Source organism: Meriones unguiculatus, chromosome 5, assembly GCF_030254825.1.
Source record: "Meriones unguiculatus strain TT.TT164.6M chromosome 5, Bangor_MerUng_6.1, whole genome shotgun sequence".
Classification (NCBI taxonomy): Eukaryota; Metazoa; Chordata; class Mammalia; order Rodentia; family Muridae; genus Meriones; species Meriones unguiculatus.
The window spans coordinates 120,676,479-120,694,827 of NC_083353.1; the positions used below are offsets into that span (position 1 = coordinate 120,676,479).

At 43.6% G+C, this 18,349-nt stretch overlaps 1 protein-coding gene across 6 annotated transcripts in view; it reads right to left on the minus strand.

The window, feature by feature from the left end:
• Positions 1 to 18,349, minus strand: part of Gpr19 (G protein-coupled receptor 19) — a 64,554-nt gene that overhangs the window by 41,871 nt on the left and 4,334 nt on the right. For 3 of the 6 annotated variants that reach the window (XR_009591991.1, XR_009591990.1, XM_021641336.2), the window contains exon 1: positions 10,995 to 11,353. The gene's annotated coding sequence lies outside the window, so the exon portion shown is untranslated. Of the gene's footprint in view, positions 1 to 10,994; positions 11,354 to 16,544; positions 16,580 to 18,349 lie in introns of those variants that run through there. The other 3 variants (XM_060384306.1, XM_021641334.2, XM_021641335.2) reach the window with 2 other exon arrangements.

Below are 18,349 nucleotides of genomic sequence, written 5' to 3' on the forward strand. Positions count from 1 at the left end.
GCACACACACACACGCACACACACATTCATACATGTAAGATAAAATACATAAACCTTTGCTTTTTAAAGAAAACACTATGCTGATAGTTTGTTTTCTCTTCATTAACCTTTCCTTTTCCTGTGGGCTTGTGCTGCCTGGACATAAAAAGAGAAACGCCTTTAACAATGGTGGTTGGTGAGTTTGGAATGGACTCAGTTAACTGTACACCTTTCTTCCCAGCTCTACATTCAAGGATATCATGTCGATTTGCGTAATTAGTCAGCTACTATAGAAATACTCATACCACAGAAATAGGCAAAAATGATACATGATCTTCTTCTCTGCAGAGCTAGTGACTGAACATCTATTAGCACATCTAGTAACTTTTCCAGGAAAATGGGGTTCACAGCACATCCCTTAACTTACAGGAGCTTCTGGATGCTGGCTTGCATTCTGAGGTGGAGACATTGCAATAAATGCTCTATGGAATCTCTTGAGGTAGCTGCCAACACAGCTCATAGAAAACCAATGAGAATAACAAGTGTTCTAAATGATAATTAGGTACCCAAGACCCTTCACAAAGGCCATTTATCCTTAACAAGTCCAAACTATGGGACTAATGTTAATGTGATTACTTTTTTCCTTAAAAATCACCTGTGACATTCAAAACTAGCCACCACATATATTCTAGAACATCAGACAAGGTCTGCATGTTTGGCATGACTTTAGATGGCCAGAGAAGCATGTGTCCCTCCAGGCTGTCTCATACCTACAGCATCATTCTTTTAAAGTCAAGCTCTCCCCTAGTCAATGGTGCACATGCCTGTAATCCCAGCACTCAGGAAGCAGGAGAACCACTGAGAGTTGAAGGTCAGCCTGGTCTACACAGCAAGTTTTAGGCACTGCAGTTTCAGACTGTCTGAAAAGACATAGAAAGGGCCAGTGAGTAGCAGTGGGCACTTGTGGGGCTCTGTTGGATAAGGCTGAAGTCTGGTGCCTCCATTTACTTGTGCTGACGAACGCCTCTTTCTCATTGAGGTTCTAAAAGCCCTGATCTGTATGACCCCAGGTCTTGTAAGGAGCATCACATAGACCTCAAGGCAGATTACAGGCCAGACCCTTTCCCAATAAGGAAACCACTCCAGCAAGCATCTGGGGATTCCTAGAAATGTCCCACCCTGCTCAGGATCTTAGTCCAGCAGTGACCTTCAATTATACTTGGAGATTTTTCCCCCTCTCCCATAGGATAATTAAATACTGTACTCTCCTTCTTTTGATAGGACCATGCTACTGCATGGAAAAAGAGGTGCTGTGCCACTACGTGCAAATCAAGTATCCCTAACCCCCTGGCCTCATTGAATCAAACACAGTCACCCTAGAAATCCCTCCCCCACTGCCCAAGGTTCATAAATCCCTGATTTCAATAAACATGCTGGGGGTGCATGCATGCTGCTGACTGGCTTCGTGACACAGTCAGCCTTCGACCATGACCACCTGAGATTCATCATTTATCCCCTGCCAGCTTCGTCTCACTGGGCCTGCCCTCCAGCCTGATAGGTCTCGGCCTTGCCAAGCCTGGGCCTCAGCTGCAAACGGACCAGTCATGGGCTTTTGGGTTGTACCTCTGCTGTGCTTAGCACAGAGGCTTAATCAAGAACTGTAACACTTTGGTATGGCCATAGGCTTTGGAACGCCCAAGCCTCCACTGCCACGCGAGCCTAAGATGGGGCTCTAGCCATGCAAGCCTGAGAAGCTGAGTTAAATTCCCAGAACCCAAACGGGGACAAACAGCTCCCAGAAGCTGTCCTCTGGCTTCCACGTGCACACTGTGGAATGCACACACTCACACACATCCACACAACAGTAATTTTTTTAAGTTAAATACATAAATACTTTATTAAAAATCCACCTCCTTTTTTCTTTTTTCTTTTTTTTTGGTTTTGACTTTTTTGTTGTTGTTTTGTTTTTGTTTTTTTCAAAACAGGGTTTCTCTGTGCAGCTCTGACTATCCTAGAACTTGCTGTGTAGACCAGGCTGGCCTTGAACCCACAGAGATCTGCCTGCCTCTGCTTCCCAAGTGCTGGGATTAAAGGCATGCACCACCACTCCCAAGCTAAAATGTAACTCCCTTTCAAGAAGCACTTTTTTTTTTTTTTTTTTTAAGAAAAACAAAACAAAAAAGCCAGACCTGATCTCTAGGACCTATTCAAGCACCAAAGTCCATGGTTTTTGTGAAAATGAATGCAGGTATGTGCTGTGACATACTGGTCTTGGCAAGCTGGGCAGTGTGGCAGCATTAGTGATTAGAGGAATACTTTGACAGTAATCTGTCCGGAGCTCAGCCAAATTCCACAGTGTGACCACAAGCCAGGGACTGAGGATGAGGCATGTGGACCTGCCCTCGGCCCCAGACATTGAGGGCAGGCCCACCTTTTTTTGGGTGTCTCACGATGAACAATACCCCAACTGTGTACTTCAGGCAGATCTGGCCTTGGATTGCCCTCTAGTGCCAAAACCATGACAATGTACAAAACCATGACAATGTATAACACCCGGACTTAGGACTCCATCTAGTGCCAAAACAGCACAGCATTTTAGGTGTTGCCTCTAATCTTAGTTCTGGAGAGGAACGAGTTATGAGATCAACAAGAGCTATATAGTGAGTTACAGGCCCCCAGACAACAAAGTGAGTTGTAGGCCAGCCTAGGCTACTCAGTGAGTTACAGGTAAGCCTGAGCTACATACAACCCAGCCTAGGCTACACAGTGAGTTACAGGTGAGCCTGAGCTACATACAACCCAGCCTAGGCTACACAGTGAGTTATAGGTAAGCCTGAGCTACATACAACCCAGCCTAGTAAGTTAGAGGTGAGCCTAGGCTACACGGTGACTTATAGGCCAGCCTGAATTACATTGTGAGTTGTGGGCTAGCCTAGGCTACAATATAAGAAGACACTACGTAAAATAAGCAGGAAATAAAGACTATAGTAAGAATAATCGAACAATTGACTATAGTAACAAAACTGAATCTTGCTTCATTACTTAAAGGCTTTCAACAAATTAGGAAGAGAAAAAACTCAACACAGTAAAAGCCAACAGTAAACACTGCTAAGAGGGGAAAGGCTGAAAACCACTCTCTAAGATCTAGGACAGGGTAAGCATGTCCATTTCCATCACTTTTAGTATTATATTGAACGTCCCAAGCCGAGGAATGAAACACGTACATACCAAGCTCACAAAGAGCAAGTCGTCAGTTTGCTGATAATATGTTTACATGAAGAAAACCCCCAAGTCCCACTGAAAACTATTTGAACAAATAAGCAAATTCAGCAAAGCTACAGGGTACAAAATCAATAGAGAAAGCCCAATAGCTTTATTTGCATCATTAACAAGTTATCTAAACTAGAATTCAAGAAAGCAATCTTATAATGACTGCAAAACAAACACCTGGGAGTAAGTGTCATCCAAGATGTGAAACACTGCCGCGCCGAGAACGGTACAACAGTGATGGAAGAAACAAGGAGATTGGGAAAGACAAAGGGAGGGCAGGAAGAGAGGGGGAAAAGAAAGGAGAAGGGGTAAAGGAAGAGATGTATAGTTCCTGTTCACGGATAGAAGTATCTGTATTGTTAGAAGTCCAAATTGCTCACAGTGATCTACAGATTCAACACAACCTGCACCAAAACACCAATGATATTCTTTATAGAACCAGGGGAAAAAAAAAACAAACAGAATTTGTATCAAGTCACAAAAGCCCCGAGGCAGCCAAAGCCAAGTTGTAGTAATCAAGCCAGCATAGTATTGGCATTCACACACACACACACACACACACGAGAGGGGTGAGGGCAGAAGGATCTGATTAGATGGTTCTACAGGTAAAGGCAAATGCTACCACGCCTGACAACCTGAGTTCCATCTCTGGAACCCACAGGGTGGAAGGAGAAAACTTAACAAGCTGTCCTTTAACTTCCACATTCCTGCCATGGCATGCACAGGAAGCCCCAAAATAAATAAATGTAATAGAAAATGTAAATGAAACATTAAAAATACACACACACTGAGAAGTAAACTATACAACTAAACCCAACTGATTTTTACAAAGGTGCTCAGAACACACGTGGGAGAAGGGACTGACTTTTCAATAAATGGGTGCTGGAAAAACAGAATTATCTGCAAAAAAAAGGATGAAATTCAATCCCCATTTCTTGCCAGGTACAAAGCAATTCAAAATGGATGAAAGGTTTGAATGCTAGACCTGATACTGTGAAACTACTACAAGGAAACAGGGGAAGGGCTGAGGACACTGGGACTAGCAAGAACTTGTGGACAGCATCCTAGTTAAGTCTGTAGCATCCTAGTTAAGTCTGTAAGGGAGTTTCAATTGAGGAGAGTGCCCAGATCAGATGGGCCTGTGGACTTGGCTGTGGTACTGTCTTGATTATTAATTGAGGTGGTGGAGGGGGGCAGCCCACTGTGGGAGACACCATTCCTTGGGCAGGTCTTCCTGGGGTTTATGTAAAAGCTAGCTAATAAGCATGGGTCTGCAAGCTAGCCAGTAAGCAGCCTTTCTCATTTAAGTTCCTGCTTGAGCTCCTACCCTGACTTTCCTCCATGATGGACTGTAACCTGTAAGCTGAATTCAGCCCTTTCTTCCCCTAAACTACTTTCTGATCTAGGGTTTTGTAACAGCAACAAAAAGTAAACCAGAAAAGACAGGATGCTGATGATACAGAAAACAAAGGCAAAATTAGAAACATGGATGGGGGCTGGAGAGATGGCTCAGCAGTTAAAGAGCAGTGGCTGCACACCTACTGCTCTTGCAGAGCAGTTCTGTTCTCAGTATGCATGTCTGAGTTCACAATTACCTGTAGCCCTAGCTACAGGGGACCAGACACCCTCTTCTGGCCATGACAGCCCCTGCATGCATAGACACATACACATAAACATATAGAAAGGAACAAAAATAAAATCTTTGAAAAATAAAAAAATGAGAGCCCATCAAATTACAAGGCTCTGCTAGACTTCCAGGGAAAGTAGAGGATTAGAAGCTGAACTGTGATGCAGTGTGGAAGAGTCGGGATAAAACAGGACTCCAAAGAAGACAATCACTGGGAGTTCACCAAGGGTGTGCTAGGAGAGTGCAGCAGTTCGGAGTCACAGAAGAGAAACGCAGCTAAAAGAACAGAGCTGCCTGTTGGGGGCTGGTCTGGTACTGTATTCTGATGCTAATTACCGGCCCCCAAGATCTGGTTGCTGCCCAGATGAGCATCCTGCACATGCAACACTGGCACACATGGCCTGTCCTAGGCTTCACCCACCTAACCAACCCGGAAAGAAGCTGCTCCACAATTATCTTTGCCCTCATAGTTCTTGTTTTCCTCTTTTTTGCTGGATGCTTCACAGTGTTTTTGCTCTGCCTTCTTATATGTGCACATCTGTGTACATGCTTGCGCGTGTGTATTTAGGTAGGACGATCTCAGGTGTCTTTCTCAGGAATGCTGTCCATCTCCTTTGGGACAGTGTCTGTCACTGGCCTACAAATCATTAAGCTGAAGCAGCTGGCCAGCAAGCCTCAGGGCTCCTCCTGGCCTTCCTCCCCAGCACTGGATTATACCCACGACACCCGGCATTCTTACCATGCCCAGCATGTTGCACAGCTGCTAGGGCGCAAGCTCAGGTCCTCCTGCTCAAAAAGCAAGCGCTTTACATGACTGAGACTCCTCAGTCCCTTCATCTTATTATTCTGTAAGTTTTTCTATTTGTTTATCGAGACAAGGGTTCATAGCCCAAGCTGGTCTCAAATTTGAAATGTAGCCGTGGATGACACTAAACTAATCCTTCTGCCTCTACCTCCCAAATCCTGAGATTAAAAGCGTGTACCCAAGCCTAGTCAGTTTTTTCCTTCCACTCTGGGCCCAGTGACCTGGCAGCCAACGCCCTTGCTGGCTGAGCCACCCCACAGCCGCACTTTGTGCACTGTAGACATAAAGAGGAGCTGTGCTAGAACTCACGACTGCTGGTTCCTAGGTGGATACTTCACGTCCCAGGAGACATATGGCACCACCTACAGATGCTGGGGTCAAAGGTTACTGATAACTAGTAGGCAGAATCCTACAATGAGCATCAAAGAATTATCTGCCCCAGAGGCTGACTGTGATGAGAAACTGCTCCAGAGCTAGGCCGTCTGAGTTTCAACTCAAAATCTATGTAGCTTCTGGCAAGTTAATTAATTTGTACTTATTGCTCTCATCAATAAAATTACAGTATCTACCTGATTTGTTGTCAGTGTGAGTATATGAGAGAGGGACTAAGCCAGGTGCGGTGCTGCATGCCCATAATTCCAGCACTTGGGAGGTAGGAGCAGGAGGATAAGGAGCTCATCTCTAGCTCCATCAGATCCAATGCCCTCTTCTGGCTTCCAATGGCATGCACACACACACAAATAAAAAATAACAACAAAGAAAGGTGCTAAAACAATATCTAAAACAAAGCAAGAACTCAACAAATAGATGTTCTTGCTTAGTACTCTATATTTTCGCAATTTACTTAAAAAAATGTGGAGGTTGGAGAGATGGCTCAGTAATTATGCTCTTCCAGAGGACCTGGGTTCAAATCCCAGTACCTACATGGCAGCTCAAAACTGTTTGTAACGCCAAGATCTGACATGCTCACAGACATACATGCATGCAAACAGCAATGCATATAAAATAATTTTTTTGAATATGGTATTTTGCCTGCACTTATGCCTGTGCATTACTGCATGCCAAGTTACCCTCAGAGTCCAGAAAAATTTATCAGTCAGATCTCCCTAAACTGGAGTTACAGATGGTTGTGAGACACCATGAGGGTATTGGGAATTAAACCTGGGTCCTGTGGAAGAGGAGATAGTACTCTTAACCACTGAGCTATCTCTCCAGTCCCTACCTTTCCAATTTCTGAGAACTATATTTTTATTAGTCTGATACCTAAATACATTCCTTTTAAAGCATAGAAGAAAGAACATTACTGACAATACGCTAGGACCAAAGGAAACTAATGTAATGCTGGCTAGTAGTTGTGATTTTAGATAGATTACTTAATCTCTCTGAGCTGTAGTTTCTTCACTGAAAAACAGGGACTACTGTATAGCACGAACTTGCTACAAAGATTAAATATGACAGCTGCCAGGAGCCTGGGAGCGTCTGTCCCATGAAAGACTCCAGGAGATGCCTCTTTTCTGCCAAAGGAAAGTAACACCAGAAACAGAATAATAAAATCACGATAGTAACTCTCCTTCTGCTCTTAACCCACCCCCTTAGAGAAGTCAACTCTATTTCATCCCACATTCTGCCACGGCTCATGGAGGACACACCACCTATACTTCATCCCTTGGCTCTATTCCCGACCCTTTTGATATAAACACCCTAGTGGGGACAGATGCAACTGTGCCCTACAAGATGGGACCTAGCCATCGCTTTCTCAGATTCGGTACCCAGGTTTGCGGTCCACCTCCTCATACATCTTTCACACCTACCCTCCAAATCAAAACCACACTGTCAGGGGCTCTCCTCAGGGCAGCGACTCTACTTTCTCTGTCCTGTCTTCTCTTCAGAAAGGTCAATGGGTTGCTCCTGTCAGATTCAAGAGGGCAGGTAGAAAGCCCAGCTGGGCCTCAGCTGTGCTGCCGTATGTATGTGCCATCGGCAAGCACACAAGAGCTTTTGCAACAGGCTGCTGTTTCTTCTGCTGTGTACCAAAATTAGCACAACACACTGGGGGAAAAGCTGCTCTGTGGTCACCTTACTCATAAGCTTCATCTTTTTGTCTTTAATGATTTAATTAGCTAGAAAAATAATAAAGGCTGTGTATGTGTCTGATCATGAGGATGACTAATTTAATCACAGTTAGCTTGCAAACTTGAATTCAAATCAAGCAATCTTTCAAAATTGCACCCTGTCGGGGTTGGGAACATAACCTGAAAAGCACACACGAGGCCCTGTGTTTGACCACGGAGTTAAAGAGGGAAAATGCCTTGAGACAGTTTTTCATTCTGGTCCTAACTGTCATATTTTGGCTCAAGCTTGAGCTGACACTCAGGATGTCAAGGGTCCCTAGGTAAGAGTCCATTAATATCTGAGAGTTCTTTGGACAGTGTTCTGGGACCTGGGTGCCAGACTAGAAAAAAGAATGCATGGGGCAGAACCACTCTCAACCTGAGGTAAGCCATTCAATGGCACAAAGAAGTGTCAGACAAAACACCCGAGGAAAGCGAGAGACTGCTGGGGTTGTTCCCATTTATCTCTCCATAAAATGCCACGAGGAGGAGCAGTAATGCCCAGGGAAGGACTTATGGATACCACTAATCTCTGGTTCAAGATGAGCCTAGCTAACATACATAAACTCCAAGCGCAGCTTTGACGACTGCCAAGTTCTTACTGCATATTTGCTGCTTTGATGTAAACATATGCAAACAGAACAGAGTCAGAGCTGGGCGTGGTGGTCCACGCCTGTCATCCCAGGATTGTGAAGGGGCAGCAAAGAGGAGCAGTTTATGACATGTGCCAGCTACATGGCAAGCTTAAAGCCAAACTAGTCTACATGAAGCCCTGTCTAAAAAACAAACTAAATAAATCAACAAAGAAAAACAGACACAGGCCCCAAAACTGGCTCCAGCAGAATGCTGCTAAGAGTCTTGAGTCTCCTAAGGTACACTCACATATGTGTACTGAACGTACCATTCACTAGGCCACATTTCAGGTCACCTGTCCTGGGAAATGTCTATGTCACGGAGGATACAACTACTCTACAAAGTGTTTTGCAGTCAACTACTAGAGAAAAACACGTTTTGGAAAAAAAGTTTGCAAATCTTTCCACATTATATTTTAGACCCAGCACCTCTTTCAGTTTTCCACAGCTTGTAGGAATGAAATCAGGCATTCTATCATCAAAGGCCAGAGGGAAACCCACACAGATCACGAGGGAAGATCTTTTACTTTTTTTATTTTTTAGACAGAGGCTCAACTCTGTAGCCCAGGCTACCCTAGAACTCTTGGTGATCCTTTTACTTCAATCTCTCAATCCACACCTGGGATTATAGGCATTGTCCACCACTCATGGTGAAAAAATACTTTATCTCAGAAAGTCTGTGTGTGTGTGTGTGTGTGTGTGTGTGTGTGTTCATGCCTGTGCTGGCGAGAGGTAAGGGATGACAAGCCTGAAAGGCCCTCCTGCCTCTGCCTACCAGTGCTGAAATTACAGATGCATACTCAACTTTTTCTTAAAACCTCAGTGCTGAACATCCAAGCTCAGATCCTCACCACCAGGCACTTTATACACTGAGGCATCTCCCAACCCCCAGGAATCCGTGACTTTATAAAAAAGTATTATTATGTTTTTTTACCCTTAAAAATGTAAATTAAGGCCTGAAAGTGGTGGCCCACACCTTATTACCCAACACTCGGAAGGCTGAATCTCTTAAGGACTGCCTGTCAACAGAGTTGACCATCTGTCTTGGAAAAGCAAAAATAATTTGCAAAGAAAGATTTTTATTTTATTTTTACTTTAAAACAAAAACCCAGTCAGGCATCATAGTTAATATGAATAATTTTTTAAGTATTCCTCTTGTTTTTTCTTTTTCTTTTTGAGACACGAGTCTGACGCTGTAGCCCAAGCAGGCTTTGAATACGTGGCACTCTTTCTTGCCAAATGCTTGGATTACAGGCATGAGCCACCACACCTGTCTTGATACATTAATTTTTTTCAGAATCAGATAACGGCAATATGCTTAGGCTGGATTTGCTACTAGGTTCCAAGGATGGAAGAATATTTCTAGGTTTGATTTTAAAAGTCAACCATAATGTAACTGCGGATTTATCTTTTTTCCTTTAAACATCAGCATTCACCAGTCACACCGTGTTTGACTACTAGATGTCTATGCAGTACAAGGCAGAGAACAGCAATTACTTACGAGTTATTTGGGGGTATAGAACATGACTATCGGGATAATTCAAAATTAAATACAGATTGCACTGGGGATCTATTTTAGCTGGGAAAGCTGACTCAATCTTCTAGTAGCGTCAGCTGAACAAAATTTGTAGCCCAATAGGCTGTTGACATCATTTGAGATAACACAAGCAGGCAAGCAGCACAGCTCAGTGGTTAGGAAGGAAGACTTTAAGATCGAATCTTGGGATTCAGCTCTTGTTCTATTATGTGTTTCCTAAATGACCCTGAGTGTCCTCAACTCCTCTATGCCTGAGTTTATCTCTAAACTGTAGTCTGTATCACTACGTTTGCTTGGAAGGATGATGGCTTGCACACAGCAAGAACTTTTTCAAGTATCTGTTAAATGAAATTAAATGTGAATTTGCTAGCTCTTCTCTTTGTGCTCAGTTGAAATACTCAAAGAATCTACAATGAGCGTATGGTGGTTGTAGCCTTTAAATTTGGCAGATTCCTATAAGAGCTTCCCTAAGGCTTTCTGTGGATGTGGAATTCTGTGGCAGTCTAGTATCCTAAAGCAGGGCTTGGGGACAGTCATTGGTGCTCCTGGTATTGGTGACATCAGAAGGAGGGTGAGCTAACAGCACAAAGGAATATGAGGACTGCCCCCTCAGGCTCCCTAAGCTACTGCTGGTAACCTCTGGGAACACCGGCACACAACAGCAGCAGCTCAAAGGGATGAGACAGGATTTTCTTACAATGATAATGAAATCTAGCTCTTCTGAGTAATGAGCCTCCCCTTCCAGGATTAAACAGGGAGAAATCCTTTCATCAATGAGTTTATGGGTTTATTATCATTACTATATGTGATTTCCAACCAGGTTTTTTTTTCTCAATAGGAGCTTACTCTGGAGAAGTATTTATTTTACAGAACTACCCAGGCATCTTTTCTGGACCTGTAACAAATCTAATGCCCCCAATGAGCATCTAAGCCAGGACAAAAATCTCAAAATTACCTGGAAAAAAAAAATACGAGAAAGAATTGTGTCCTCTGAGCCACATTTCAGCTGTGATAGAGGATTTTGAGCACATACCTTCATCGGGACTTGATTTCAGAGACAGTCTCCGTGGGTCTTCCTGGTCAGGAACAGCTCTCGGACAGGACTTTGGAGGATGCCATAAGCCACCAAGAAACCTTCGGAACACATTCATATCTGTCGTCTGTCTTCCCTCAGCTCACAGCCTGCTTCCTGGTAGGGAGACAAGATGACGCTGTGCAGGGTTGACTGCTAAACCATCTTCCCACCCCCAGCTCCCGCTCTCAGTGCCCCTCCCTTCTCCTTTCCAAGGCTCTGGAATGTGTCACATGGGAAATGGATCATGTGGCTTGGGGGGAAATGTGGCCATCTTCTCCCTTCCCCCACTTCTCTTTTCAGGAGCAAGGCAGCAGAAATCTCTGACCTGATTGGCTCTGATCTGAAAATCTCCATATGAAAAGGGCAAGATTCAGCCACACAGACCTCCAGCCTTCCTTTTTTTTTTTTTCTTTTTAATCAGGTAATTTTACCCTGAGCTTTCAGAATTGCTTCATAGGGGAAGAAAATTATGCTTTCTCTCCAAGTCCTCATTCTCTTCCTATTACCAGAATCCAGATGCGGCTATGTGTTCCCTAGTCTATCTTGGGGGCACCCTTCGAGCACATCTGGGCAATGCAGTGTTCAGCACCACGGACAGCATTGTCTTCCTTCAGCATTCCTTAAAGCCTTTTGCCAATTTCAGGTAAATAAATCTATTTTTTAAAGCTTTTCCCTTAAATCTTTTATCTAAATATAAACCACACCATGTATTGTGGCCCTAACGTGCTCTACTGCCAACTGACTTCACTTAGGAGAACGAGTAATTCTTTTTAATTTCATTAAATCTAGAATGGTTTTCTAGTCCCTATCCTACAACTCATCATTACCCTTAAATATACTTTTACCAGTTTGGTTTTTTTGTGGTTTTTTTTTGGGGGGGAATCAAAAGATAGTTACTATATGTTCCTACATCTCCACTTATAGGAAAATCTCCATCAATACACAGGAATTGTGGAGTGCACAAGCCTAGATGTTTTTAGCTTTGTTCGTGGGCCTCAGGCAGAGTTGAACTGGAGGCAGGATAGAAGCCTACTTGCAGCTATTTTGTGTGGGTCTATCCTGCTTTGCTGACGTCCTGGTTGCCATGGCGCTAGGTAACTGCTGAAGGGGACTATGGCTTTCAAAACCGGTCACCATGGGACCCTGCTGACTAGAGAAAGGGAAAAGGAACTAAATTGATGCAGAGGACTTTCAGGGAGCATTTGCAGAAACGAATCTACCTTTCGGACTTCTTCCTGACTGGATTGCTGTGGCCCTACATAGTGCCAGGGTTCTAGGAATCCATATTTACTCTAAGACAGTAAGTCCTCCCATCCTCCCTTGCTTCTTTCCTTAAAAATCTATTTGAATTGAATTGGGGACACCAGCTCTGTAGAGCATGAGAGGACTGCTTCCACAGAGCAGTGGGAAGAACACAAAAAAGGCATTTCTCTTTTGAGACTAGATGTCTGCCTTTTGGAAGCCACTCATGTATCTCCTAAAAGTGTACTGCAGAGATACCTAAGAAACATAACTGTATCTGGACCACAGAACCAGCTTGTAAATGCTCTGTCATTTTATAAGGAAAAAAAAAACTGTAAGCAAGCTGATAAATTTATTTTTTAAACATAAATCCTGGTAATAATCAGAGGACATTTGGATTACCCAAAATAAGAAATTTAAAGTTGCTTAGCTCAAGCCAAGAGTGCTGGTGCACACCTTTAACCCCAGCACTCGGGAGGCAGAGGCAGGTGGATCTGTCAGTTTGAGGCTAGCCTGGTCCACAGAGTAAGTTCCAGGACAGTGAAGGCTACACAGAGAAACCCTGTCTTGAAAAACAAAAAGAAAACCAAAATCACCTAAAAGTACCTTAGCTCAGTGTTTCAAGGCCCTTCCTCACAACTTGAGCTCATTCCCAGGCTCAACATGCAGAACCAACTTCCCACATACTGTGGTACACACACGCACGCATGTATGTGGGGATCACAGGCTGATGTTGACTCCTCTCTGTAACCACTCTCTAATTATTTTCTGAGATACTCTCTGGGTCACTTTCTCACCAAACCTGGAACTCACTTATTTGGCTAGGCCAGCCAGCCAGCCAGCTCCAGCATTTGGCTTGAGTGCAAGAGATCCAAACTCATGTCCTCAAGTACTTGTGCTAACCAAGTCATCCCCCAGCCCTGCATTTCCTACTTTTAGTTTATGAAAGGGGCCAGGTTAATCCTTTTTTACATAAGACTCAGAATATTTTTGCTATGTAACCCAGGCTACCCTCCAACTCATGATCCTTCTTCCCCTGTCTCCCAGTGCTGGATTTAAAGGTATGTGACCTGATAACCACTTAGAAATTCAGCTCTTAATTTTAGTATTTGCCACATTTAGGAAATTACCTCATAAGGTAAATAAGTATTATCTACTTGTTTAGTTGTTTGGATAAGGCTGTCCTCAAACTCATCATCATCCTATCAGCCTTCTAAATTGCTAAGATTATCATCATTTGCCACTGAGGTAGGCTCTAAATATGTGTTTGGCCAGTCAGCATGATGGTCAGTAACTTTTCAGCACCAAAAACAACTAAGCTAGGAGTGGTTCTACAGACCTATACCAGCATTTGGACAGCAAGAAGAGAACAAGTCTAAGACCAGCCTGGACTACATAAAAGACTGTCTCAACATCAGATGTGGCTTGTGTCTATCATGTCAACACTTGGGAAGCTGAAGCAGAAAGCTCATATGTTTAAGGCCAGCCTAGGCTACACACAAAGGTCTTATCACTAAAAACAAAACACTATACTCACCCACTGATAGGTCAAAACTGCCAGTGGTATATTCTTTGAACTTATAAACCTCTTGAGGACCTCAAGAGACGTGAATGGCTTAAGTAACTGGATAACCAATCTTCTTAAGAGGCAGGAGCAGGACGGCTCGCCACCAAGCCTACTGCCTAAGCTCGAGCTCCAGGACCTACGCAGAGTCCACAAGTTGTCCTCTGCCCTGCCTACACACACCCTGGTGTGTCTGTGCATACACACAGACACAGTAAGTGCAATCAACTTTAAAGCAGAAGCATAAGGAAGATCTTCCCAACTGCTTCAAACATTAACTGAAATTTTAAAAAAAAACAAAACAAACAAACAAAAAAAAAAAAAAACAAACAAAAATCAAAGGCTGGACAGACGGCTCAGAGGTTAAGAGCACTGGCTGCTCTTCCAAAGGTCCTGAGTTCAATTCCCAGCAACTACATGGTGGCTCATGACCATCTATAATGAGATCTGTTGCCCTCTTCTGGTGTGCAGGCATAACATTGTATACATAATAAATAAATCTTTTTTTTTTTTTTAAATCAAAACCCACTATCCAAGTGTTCCTGGGAAATCCACTAAAATGTTTTTCTTTTCTTTTTTTTAAACTTCTGTCTCCAGCCTCCATGCTTTAGGTTTAAAAGTTTCTGTCTTGTTCATACCCAAAACAGACTAGTCTCTCAAGCTGTTTTTTTGGAGGTTTTATTGTTTTGAGTTTTCATTTATAATATAATCTTCTCCCAGGTAGGAGGTGGTGGTGCATGCCTGTAATTCCAGCACTCGGAAGGCAGAGACAGGTGGTTCTCTGTGAGTCTGAGGCCAGCCTGGTGTACACAGTAAGTTCCAGGATAGCCAAGGCTACACAGAGAAAGCCTGTCTCAAAAACAAACTAACAAAACAGAATCTTCCCCGTTTCTGTGTCTCATCCACTTCCCACCTACCGTGGTTCATTTCCAGCCTGACTGGACTAGGAAACCCCTCAGGAACTGGGGCGATATCCCCATGGGAGAAGTGCTAACCCTACAATCATGAAGGCCAGAGTTCAGATGCCCAGTGCTCTGAAATTCACAGCACAGAAGCAAGAATCTGTAATCCCAGGGCTGGGGACGCAGGGTCCCTGGGCCTTACCCACCAGCCAGCCCAGCTAAGTTGGTAAGCTCAGGTTCAGTCAGAGACCATCTAAAGAATAAGGTGAGCATCCGATATGTGCATCAAGCATGCGTGTGTGCGCTCGCGTGCGCACATACACACACACACACACAGATACAGACACACAGTGTGCTCACTAGTAAGGCACACTTTTTGAAGGTGCTCCCGGTGGTTTAACTGAGGACAAAAGACCCACCCTGCTGGGGCTCTGAAATAAAGAGAGAAGGAAGCTGAGTGTAACTATTCATACCCGCTTCATGAATGTGGCCGACTGCCTCCAACTCACACTCACCCTAAACTACACCCCTCAGACACTGGGCAAAGCAAACCCTTCCTTTCTCAAAGTGCTTTCGGTCAGATATTCGGTCACAGCAACAGAAAAGTAATTCATACAGCACCTTTCTAAATGAAGTTACTCGCATCTTTCTTCTTTCATGTTTGGTGCTGAGGGCTAACCCAGGGCAAAGGGCAGGCCAAGCATTCATTCTGTGCTAAGCTACACTCCCAGCCACACCTTCCTTTTTACCACATAGCACTTTAATTTTCACATACACACATCACTTCTATTGGTGACTCTCTTGCATGTCAAGTATCTGGTTATAAGGGTTACGGCTGTTGTTGCTGTTTTCTGAAACAGGGTCTCATGTGGACCAGGCTGGCTGAGCTTGCTCCTGTCACTTCAGGGGACCTTGAACCGCTGATCCTCCTGCTCTGCTTCCCAAGGGTTAGAACTAGAGGCATGAGCCACCATGTTGGTCATGTTTGTCCTCCAGTGCTCTTAACTGCTGAGTCATCTCTCCACTCCCACCCACAAAATTTACAAAAATTCAAAGCCAACTAGGTGATCAATAACCTTATGTTCCAGCATATTAAATAAATGTGAATTTGGGTGTTAACCCAAATTAATTTTTTTCACTGTTCCTTTAAAAACATCTTGTATATGTTGACTCTTTTATCCCTGAATTAAAATGTGCATAGTCCCACTATATTTCCTGAATATTTTTACTTAAAACAAACTACTAAGTATTTGTCTTTGTTTTGACTTGGTTTTTGAGGCAGGGTCTCCTGTAGCCTAGGCTAGCCTTGAGGGCTCACTCTGCAGCCTGGAAATGACACATGAATCATCAATGATGGGACCCGAACCCATGGCTTCATGCATGCTAGTCATGCTCTCGGCTCCGCCATCCCATCCCTCTCTGAGGTTTTTGTAACCTTCAACTTGATTCTCTGCAGAATCTGTTCTTCAGCCACTTCATAATTTCAGTGACTGCGGCAGTGGACTCTTTGCCTCCCACCCCAAGGGCATTTAGCCATTTTACCAATGTTCTTGCTGGAAGCCTTTGTCTTTTCCCTATACCCACCTTAGCAACTTCCTTCTGACAACCTTTCCCTTTTGTTCTTAGGCTGAGGGTCCCTGACGCTACGCTTCTTAGACATGATGTTCTCTAATCTCAGCTGAGTTGGCTGTGATTTGAGTATGTCTTTTGTTCAATCTTGTCATTAGCTGCCAAAACTCCAGGATGACACTGCATTTGGTATAAGAAGCTGCAACTCCAATAACAGCAGATATAACATACCTCATTTTTCACAGCATCAACCTCAAATACTTTCTCTAGGAAAAAAAAAATAATACATTACAAAGAAGAGTCCATTGCACCCAAGGAAGCTACTCATTAGAGTTATATTTCTTTTCTTTGCTTTTTGGTTTTTTTACACAGGGTTTCTCTGTGTGCCCTCAGCTCCCTTCCTCAAACTCATAGAGATCCTCCTGCTTCTGCTTCCCAAGAGCTGAAATAATGGTGTGCATTATCACCACACCAGCCCTAGAATTCTGTATCTAACACCCCCTAAAAAAGCAGAGATGGACTGGACACCCTTACATAAAGGACCAGAATTTCATATTGGTAGAGTACAAAACTTTGAACAAGGTCTAATAGACATACATTTATCTATCTATCTATCTATCTATCTATCTTATTTGCATCTACAAAGAAGAAAACACAAAACTAGCCATTTCTGTTAATTGGGAGGGGCAAGAAGTGTCAGCTTTTGAGCTGATGGTGGAACACAGGCCATTATAAATGAACAGTGTATTCTACCAATAACCTATAACCCCAAACCTTGTAGCTACATTTTCCTCCCAATTAGACCTCTCTTTTTCTTGTTTTGCACCCTATGCAAAAGCACTGGTCTCCAGCAGATAAAAAAAAAATCAGTCCTGAACCTCAAGCATTACTTATATTTGGCTCACTCAAACTCATGAAAATCACCAGAGGGTGGTGAGATGGCTCAGGGGGTAAAGTGCTTGCCCCACAAGCCTGACAACCTGAATTTGATCTCTACAACCTACATAAAGGTGAAAGAGAAGAGGGACTCCAGAAAGCTGTTCTCTGATTGCTGCACACCCCATACACACAGAGACATATACATCAATAATAATAAATTATTTACAGTTTAAAGAAAGAACTGCCTGGGACAGAGACCACACTCATGCATGCCTGCCTGTCCCAAGAGGACCATCTTTTATATGTGTGCTTGGTTCTCTGAAGTCAGGTCCTGCTCAAAGCTAGTGTGCAGGGCTGCAGAGATGTCTCAGGGGTTAAGAACATGTGCTGCTTTCCCAGAGGAACCGGGTTTAGATGCCAAAACCCAAATCAGGCAGCTCATGAGTCTTTATCTCCAAATCCAGGGGGACTCCAACACCTGTGGTCTGAGGATACCTGCGCTCACATGTGCATAGCCAAATACAGGCACACAAACATATAATTAACAATTTAAAAAGGCATCTTAAAAAAAAAAAAAGAATGGTTCCCCCACGGGGCAAAAGATAATTCTTGGCCATAACTACACTTGGGTCTTTGTTTGTGTCAACAAGGGCAGTTTCAATTTGTAAGTGCTACTAAAAGTTAGTTTGTATCTAAGAAGGTGAAGTTCCTAGGCTGAAGCTGTACCTCAGCTGGAAGGCACCTGTCTACCTGCCTAGCTCGCATAAAACCCTAGATTCCATCCTTGACAGAAAAAAAAAAAAAAAAGGAGCGACACATATCTATAATCCCAGCACTTGGGAAGTGAAGGCAAGAGAGGCAGAAGCCGCCCAGACATTCTTCATCCCCTAAGTGATTTTGTTTGCACTGGAAGGCTATAAAGAGGCTTAAACCTCACTTTTCCCATCTGTCAGTAACAACAAAGCCATCAGTGTGGTCAGATCAACCTCTTCCCTCTCATAGGCGGTAGAAAGGCTTCCTAATCAATGCCTGCTAAAAAGGCATTCCCACCTGCCCTCCCAGGAGAGAAGACCACCCATGCACAAACACTTTAATCATGCCTTCCCCAATCAATGGAGCAGAACAGCTCCAGGTGGCAAAGAAACCAAGCTATCTTT